This window comes from Atractosteus spatula, chromosome 10, assembly GCF_055471065.1.
Source record: "Atractosteus spatula isolate fAtrSpa1 chromosome 10, fAtrSpa1.hap1, whole genome shotgun sequence".
In the NCBI taxonomy this organism is placed as follows: domain Eukaryota; kingdom Metazoa; phylum Chordata; class Actinopteri; order Semionotiformes; family Lepisosteidae; genus Atractosteus; species Atractosteus spatula.
Window position 1 is genome coordinate 6,886,427 of NC_142715.1, and position 7,498 is coordinate 6,893,924.

The following is a 7,498-nucleotide window of genomic DNA, read 5'->3' on the forward strand; positions in this document are numbered from 1 at the left end:
TCCTGTGCACAAACTTTGCTAGTTAAAGCCAACACTAACTAGCCGGTCAGTGAGCGTCAGCAGCGCACCGTCGCAAGCCGCACAGCACAGCCTGGCACGGAGCCAGAGAGCCCGCAGGAGATCTGAATCCCCAGAGATTGGATGAGTATTCAACTTCAACAGCTCGAGAATTCAATTGTTATCCCAACCAATTGATAGGAATTTAATTCCTAAGAGTTATGTACTTGTTTTGAGTATCCAATGTAGAAGTTATAACCAAGTTCATTAACGAAACGGTCTAAATGAATGATATACTGAACGTATGTCCTCTTGATATATGTAACTCTTCGTAACTGATTGAATATATACCTTTTGTATTCTGATAACCCTCTCGATAAGATCTGTTAGGGTTTACATGCATATTCTATATATTAATAAATGTATCCTCGTGTATTAGTACCTGTGTGTGTGTGCGTTGTTTGAGTTATATCGCATGGTTGGATTCTAAAGCCATTAAAAGAATCATTTTGTGATTTACTGCTACAATTAATAATTGTCCCAGTAAATGCCCAAACCCTACAGAACTGGTGCCTTCAGAGAGCACACTACATTTAATTTGGCGTCCCTGGGTGGGCGTGGCAAGACTGAAATGAGTCAACCAAGCGGAATAATTCATATAAAACGCCGCGGGTTTCATACACGACAATACGATGTGCTGAAAGCCGAAAGACAAAAAGTTCCCCTTGCTCTTTAAGCAGTGCTTGAGTGTTTTGTGATCTTTTGCGATCTACCGGGTTGATTGCATACTTGATTTCATACTAGTTTAACGATGGTTGCTAAAAGGTCTGAATTCGAGTCGCTATTAAGCACTCTCTCTAGCAGCGACAGGTCTGACCACGATCTCCGTCATATCTCCGTCAGCGGAAAAGCTAGAATAAATCTCCATTCTCTGAGAGAGCTAGGGAAGGACATAGAGAGATTTGACTCTGCAGTGTCAGAGAATAATATCGAGAGTTATATTCAGGACCTCAGGTATACCCTGCAGTACCTGCCAAACACCACAGAACAGGAGAAAGTGTTTCTGGTCAGGAAAACTACCAGCAGAGCTGTACATGAGTGGATGGCTAGGCAGATGAAAGAAGTCTGTAATGATTTTGAGGAGCTGTGTCAAGCACTTATCCAAGAATACAGTGCGTTTATTGACCCGACTGCCGCGATAGCCGCCGCCCTTAACATTAAGCACGAGAGAGCCGAGTCCCCTCGCGAATATTACGAGAGACTTAGACGAACTTATTTTGCAGGGCGAAATGATGAGGGTTGCGAAGAGAACACACATTTCAAGGGTTTATTCATTGCGAATCTCCACCCGTCAGTCAGAAAGATGATCTTAATGCATACAGATGCACAGACCATGAAAATGACTGATATTAGGAGATTCGCGCAGAAAGCCTGGGAGTATGATGTCCAAAGTCGCTCTGAGCAAAAAGCTGTTAAAGCGACTGTGTTTGCCGTCAGAGCCAGCAGGGTTAATTCCCTCCTGCTCGAAGGAGCACAGGCTCCTGAGCTGGCTAAGCCCCGTTCCAAAGCAGGCACACAGGACCGCACCCAGCGTCCTAAATGCCATGAGAACACTGGGGGGAGGGAAAGAGCTAGAAAAGGCTGAACAAAAGGATTCAGTAGCCGCCTGCCTGGCCAGGCTTGAACAAACTTTATTAGGACAGGGACAACCGCTCCCCAAGGCTGCCGGAAGCGTGAATGAGCTGATATTCTCCACTGGAGGAGGCGGAGACCCGCCCCCTCTCCCTCCCTCAAGTCTATCTGATTGAGCGGAAGGGTTCCTGCCTGGATGAGGTCAGCCACTCCCAAGCGAGTGCTGACTCCACCCCTGAAGTCACAGAGCAGGCAGTAAAACAGAGAGGAAAAGCAAGAAGCTTTTACCTCAAGACTGCCATGGGAGATGTCTTACACAGTGAGACACTGATTGACACTGAGGTTGAAAGGTGTTTGATGTCACACGGCAACCTCAAACGGGTAGAAAAAGAAAAGGGCATGCGACTCAGAGTGGAACCTTTGGTGGATCACCAGAAAGGTAAAGTGTGGAAACAGGTCAAGGCTCCTAAGCCTTCTGTACAGAAGGAAAGGGGGGCCAAGAGGGAGACTGTACTCACACAGTGCCCACCGAACACAGAAGCCCATGTGAAGATTCCTTCTGTTCACTCTGGACAAGAAATAAAAATATTTTATAATAGACCTCTAAAGTTATCCGTATAATAGACCTCTAACCATATACGTATAATAGTCCTCTAAAGTTATCCGGAACTCCAACCATATATGTATAATAGTCCTCTAAATTTATCCGTATAATAGAACTCCAACCATTTACGTATAATGAACATCTAATCATAGACGTATAACTGACGTATAACAATAGACGTATATTAGAATTTCATTCTAGACGAATTGCGGACCACATTTAGACGTCTAAGGTATGCGTTTAATAGACGTATACTATACGTCTTTTGTTCACTGGGAATGGCAAGATCGTATTTGGAGTCCAGCATTTCTCATTTCTTATGCAGAGCCGTCGACTCGGAAAGCACTGCCGAGCGCAATAAGGAATTGTGGCTTCAGATCGCTGTAACTTAGAGCTGCCTTGGTCTGTTCATGCTGCCTACAAGCTTTGAATTGCTGCTATTTTCTGCAAGCGTTTCATTCTGAGGTTTCATGAAATTCCTTACATTTGAGACAACACTAAAATATTTCATTTGGGTTACCTAATACATAGTGCAAACTGTATCTGCATGGGAATCCTTTGGCTCATGAAGCCGTTTGTTATTCTGTTGTGAGGTGTGAGGGGCAGAATGCAAATCGAGTTGGTGAATAGAAAATGAAACAGGAGTCACTTCTTGAGCTACGAATTCCAAAAAGTATGAAAACCCATGGATTTTAACAGTGCAGAATACTCTGCAAATTGCACTGAGTTGCTTGCCTACTTCTGCTGCTTTTACAGTCATTCACTGTCAGCTAGCACTGGAACAATTCAAGAGAGGTAAAGATGGAAGCTGTCAGGAGTGGGATTTGAGCCCACCCTTCCATTTGGAGACCAGAACACCCAAGCCAGCTTGAAAGACACACATCCTTGAGTTTGGCACCTTAGACCACTCAGCCATCCTGACAAGCAAGAGTAAAAGGTGTGCTGAATGCACCAGTAGTTGACTAAACTGAATTTCTTCCCTGAAATGATTTGCTTGTGACGAGCCAAGTTGCCTTGAACGGATCTTGGAAATCAAATATACGGATGGATTCAGAGTGTGCTTTCCAAAGTTTGTGTAACATTTTCCTTTGCTAGGGCGCAGTTGTCTTCCCAATCTTGATTACCTAAAACCGGGTCCCATCAGTGTAAAACAGCTTTTCTTCCTGGGGAACAAAGGTTGTTTTCAATATTTCTAATTTTGGTTTCAAGATCGCAATTTAGTGTGATTTTAAGAAATTATTTAATGTCATACGTGATCTAATTTTCTGGAGCATATGCGTTTTTCTATTGTAATCTCTTGTGAATGTGTGCATAGGTTTCATGGTTTCAATATAAGACTATAAAATGTCTTCTTTGTATTATTCTGTATTAATTTGTGAAAAGACAATAAAGTTCTTAACAAATCCCATATATTTGATTTCTGCATTCTGTTAAGGCTTTAACAGATAACTTTGCACTACAATTTTGAGACAGAGTAACAAGTAGAGACGTTTTGCAAGTTACTTGATGAGCTAGATAAAATAACATGGCGGTGAATAAGGAAGGTACAGTAGGTTTAGAAGACCGACAACTTAGCTCTTGGCCACCATCCCATTGCATTCAAAGTCTCAGCCTACTATACTATGTTGAATCAACGCTAGTAATATTACTGTTGTAATAGAGGAGACCTGGCGACCCTTAAGTTCAAGATTGTGGATTCAAGGGTTTTTTGTGTCCTTTCTGATCCCTCTAAGCTTTTAGTTGGACAGTGCAAGCAGGACGTGATAGTGTACAGTGAAACGGTGCCTTATGACCTTTGCCTGATTCAGCTTTCTTTCCATTTTGAGCCTCGATTCAGATATTGCTCTGAAAGCATCGGGCGAGCAAGAGTGTGTCTGAATCGAGGAAGATCTGCTCACAAGTAAGTATTAAATACTTCAGCGTTTACTGTTCGAATACCACACTTTGTTAAAACACGGCTGCTTTTTAAGCTAATGTGTAGCGGTTTTTGAGCACGCATTGTATAGTTAATGCTGTTATTAATAAAACCTTAAATTCACATAATGGAATTTGGACAGCGCAAAGTAGTCTAGCCCCTGTACAACTGTACATGCCCGCTGATTAGAGCTTAAAACTACAGTAGCAGGAGTAGCAATAATGGCAACAACGAGTTCGGCATTTCTCATGTCTTCTGCAGAGCCATCTTATTGGAATGCACTGCCCGAGATAAAAGAAGACTTGTGGCTTTGTTTTTACAGACTGCTGCGTTGCTCTGTTCATGCAGACTACACGCTTTAAATTTATGACATTTACTGCAAGAGTTGATTTTCCAGGTTTTTTTTTAATTCCTCGCATTTGAGCAGGCACTAAAATATTTCATTCAGGTTCGCCAAATACATTGTGGAACCGGTATTTCCAACGGAATGCTGTCTTACATGAAACCTTTTTGTTATTTGGTTCTGAAGTTTGAAAATGAAAATGAAAAGGGGTGACTCCCTTCGTAGGCTTGAAAGAAGTCCAAGCAGCATAAAAACCCACAAATTCTCACAAATTGCATTGTGCTGCACCTTTCTTCTGCTGCTTTTATAATTCGGGCTTCAACATTTGAATGCATACCTTACTTCTGCTAATCACATTCAAGCATTCACTAAGCTTTTTCCTGTCCATTATGTTCTTGCTAAGCAGTTTCTCCGTTTGCCTCCTATTGTGATTGCCAGCGAGCACAAGAGGACTGGAACAGTATAAGACAGGGTAAAAATGTCAGGAGTGGGATTTGAACCCAAGCCTCTATTTGGAGAGCAGAACACAAAGCTTAAAAGACACGAACCTATGAATTCATTATTTTAAACCATACGACTATCCTGAAGAAATGTATGCTGAATGCACCAGTTGCATCCGATTTTCCGTAACTTTAGGACGATTGACACGACTGGACGAAAACAATTTGTGGCGTTTAGCATGACATAGTCTTGCAGGCAGACAATGTTTTGTCCCACTACTTATATAATTTTATCGTTTACTTGTTTAAAAAAAAAAAACACGGTCTTCTCGTTCCTAAGTCAGATTTTAAGTGCTTTCGAACCTTACTTCCAACCTAAACTGACAGCTCGCTCAATCTGTTTGTGATCAGACTGTGGAGTGGGTCTATACCAAATGCACATTCCTTCCCAATGCTGAGGCGATCATTTGGAAGATGGGTGTGAAGAGAGACAGGCTTTGTAGAATAAAAAACAGGGCAGAATATGCAAGAACCCTAATTACTGGCGACAGTTATGTTCTTCTTACTATAGAGACTCCTACATTGCGAGTTTTTTTAAGACTTTGAAACTAAAGGAAAGTGGTGACAAATGAAGCAGACACAGGTGGGGCTTGAACCCACAAACTTGGGTTTATAAAACCACCACCTTACCACTTGGCCACCACGCCTTAAGGATTTTTAACAAGGAGATACATAGCAGCGGTGTGACTCCAACAGATGCTCATGAAGAGACTGGAGCTTTAATCCAGCTCCTTAGAGAGCTCGGCCGCGTTACTCTCGACAGCGGCTCTTCAGCTCTTGTTGTTTGACCTAGTGGTGTTTTGACGCATGGAAGCGACTGCAAGATGCTTTCTCTCACGAGGTGAAACCTTGACTTATTTGGCACCTCTGGATATAGTTCTTCTGTAGAGCAGGCTTTCACACCTCTGCTTATAGCGCCCTTCAAATCATTTTATTTTTATAGAAAGATGCATTCCAAAACAATATCTCCTGTTTTAAAAATGCTTTATGCGGCGTGTTTGATTAAACGGACAGTTTTCTTATTGTAGAATGCAGATCTGTGCAGCAATTGTACTGGATTTGACTGGGATTCTGAAATATTTATTGCAAAGGTATGACTTTCATGTACCTATAACAGACCTGAAACTCCCTAGCTTCCAATCTCTGATGTTACTGTCCTGAAACTCGGACGTGATGTTCTGCAGATATGCAGTGTCCCTTTACTCTCGTTGTTTTCAAAACGACCTCCGTTGTCGGGCGCAGTTGAAGTGGAATTGGCCTGACTGCACAGGAAAGTACAGAATGATAAAATGTTTCTACGGCTCAAAATGTCCCTTTAGACCCTCGTCACGTCTCAGTTAAGAGCGGGCAGGTAGAGAGCTTTTACAGATGCTCATGATTTTTCACACGGGGTGTTACCTGTTGTAGTGTCTCCCCAGTGGGCAAAAGATGTACTGTAGAATATACAGTACGTTGATTAAACGCATACCTTAGACATATAAATGTGGTCCGTAATGGGTCTAGAATGAAATTCTAATATACGTATATCATTATACGTCAATTAGACATCTCTGATTATACAGTATGTCCGTTATACATAAATGGTTGGAGTTCTATTATAGGGATACATTTAGAGGACTGTTATACCTATGTAGTTAAAGGTCTATTATACATCAAAGATAGGTCTTATAGGTGTAGAAACTAGTAAATCAAGCCAATGATTTGGTTTAGAAATTTATTCTGAAAATATACAATTATTCACACCTGAAAAATATGTAGTTCAAATTATGCATTTTATACAATATTGTAATAAACATGATAATCATCATAAAAAACACAACTAGTAAACTTCAGCTACAAATTATAGTTACATGGGAATATATATAGTAATGACAAACACAAACTAATTACATTAACATGCTAATATTTAACTCAAAACCACATTTCGATTCAAATATAAGTTTTAAAAATTACAACTTCTATATTTCCACGAAAATATTATTAATGTAGCACAAACCCTACTTTCTAATAAAGACAGAATGAAACTGTTCTGTGTCTCATGGTGATCCTCCTCTCGATACTAATGAAATGTTTAATATGATCCCTCGAGAAAAAAAGGTGTCAATATCCGCCTGGAACGATTGATGCCCCATCAAACATTTTGTAATATCCCTGGAAGTTCATACTGCAGAAACCTGATTCGTGGCTTAAATTCAAGATAAACAGTAGTCCCACCTTCCCTTCGATAGCTCAGTTGGTAGAGCGGAGGACTGTAGTGGAAATGGTGAGGCATCCTTAGGTCGCTGGTTCGACTCCGGCTTGAAGAAAGGTGCTTTTTGTGAACTTTAATCAAAGAGTTAAAATAGCAAATCTTTTTCACTCAGACGTTGATCAAAAGCTCAATAAACCACGAAGCAGAGGCTCTTGTTCCGAATTAAACTCCCGTCTGAATGTCTTGTTTTGGCCAAAATCTGATCTTTGAATTAAGGGACTACTCTGTCGGCTTTGTAATTCAAAAGTATATACAA

The 7,498-nt window shown here is 41.0% G+C and overlaps 1 non-coding gene across 1 annotated transcript; it reads left to right on the plus strand.

Moving 5' to 3' along the window:
* Positions 1–7,209: 7,209 nt before the first annotated feature.
* Positions 7,210–7,297, plus strand: trnay-gua (transfer RNA tyrosine (anticodon GUA)). The gene is given in 2 exon segments: positions 7,210–7,246; positions 7,262–7,297. It is a non-coding gene; the product is annotated as a tRNA-Tyr (tRNA).
* The last annotated feature ends 201 nt before the right edge of the window (positions 7,298–7,498 follow it).